The sequence below is a fragment of the Suncus etruscus genome, chromosome 6, assembly GCF_024139225.1.
Source record: "Suncus etruscus isolate mSunEtr1 chromosome 6, mSunEtr1.pri.cur, whole genome shotgun sequence".
Lineage (NCBI taxonomy): Eukaryota > Metazoa > Chordata > Mammalia > Eulipotyphla > Soricidae > Suncus > Suncus etruscus.
In genome coordinates, this window is record NC_064853.1 from 91,642,015 (window position 1) to 91,642,885 (window position 871).

At 44.2% G+C, this 871-nt stretch overlaps 1 pseudogene; it reads left to right on the top strand.

Annotated features, from left to right (window-relative positions):
- The first annotated feature begins 338 nt into the window (after positions 1-338).
- Positions 339-456, top strand: LOC126012653 (uncharacterized; annotated as a pseudogene).
- Positions 457-871: the final 415 nt, after the last annotated feature.

Below are 871 nucleotides of genomic sequence, written 5' to 3' on the forward strand. Positions count from 1 at the left end.
ATTATGCTGAGTGAAATAAGTCAGAGGGAGAGAGATAAACACAGAATGGTTTCACTCATCTATGGGTTTTGAGAAAAATTAAAAACATTTGTGCAATGATTCTCAGAGACAAAATAGAGGAGGACTGGAGGGTCCAGCTCCTGACATTAAGCTCACCACAGGGGTCGTTTAGTGCAGTCACAGAAATAATTACACACAGAACTATCATAACAGAATGTGCCTGAATGAGGAAAGTAGAAAGCCTGCATAGAGTACAGGCCTGTGTGGGGTGGGGAGGAAGGACACTTGGGATATTGGTCATGGGAACGTTGCACTGGTGAAGGATATATATATATATATATATCCTTCACCAGTGCAAGGATTTCTGTCGAGAAAGAGGAGGTACAGTAAATGCACCCCATATAAACCTCAACCCAGGCCCTTTGCCTGGTCTGTATTGTGAGTTGGGGGGCAAAAAAAAATGTGGTGGGGAATAAACATACTGTTTAAAACTCCATTGATAGTGGTTTGCTTTCAAAGCCAAACATTCCAGAGACAGTGGCAAGTGGGTTAATCACTTCACCTTGCATCTTTTTTTTGAGCGGGGGCACACCTGGCACACCTCCTGGCTCGATGCTCAGAAATCGCTCCTGGCAGTGCTTGGGGGACCATATGGGATGCTGAAGATCAAACCCAGATCAGCTGTGAGGAAGGCAGATGCTTTCCCCGCTGAGCTATCACTCCAGCCCCATCTTACATAATTCTTTGAAGTCTTTTTTCTTCTTTCTACTGCTTTTTCCTTTCCTTTTTCTTCCTAGTGAGTGACTGATCAGTTTTTGGTATCCTTTTAAAAGGTGTGCCCTGACTCAGTGTTGGGGATTAAACCCGGTGT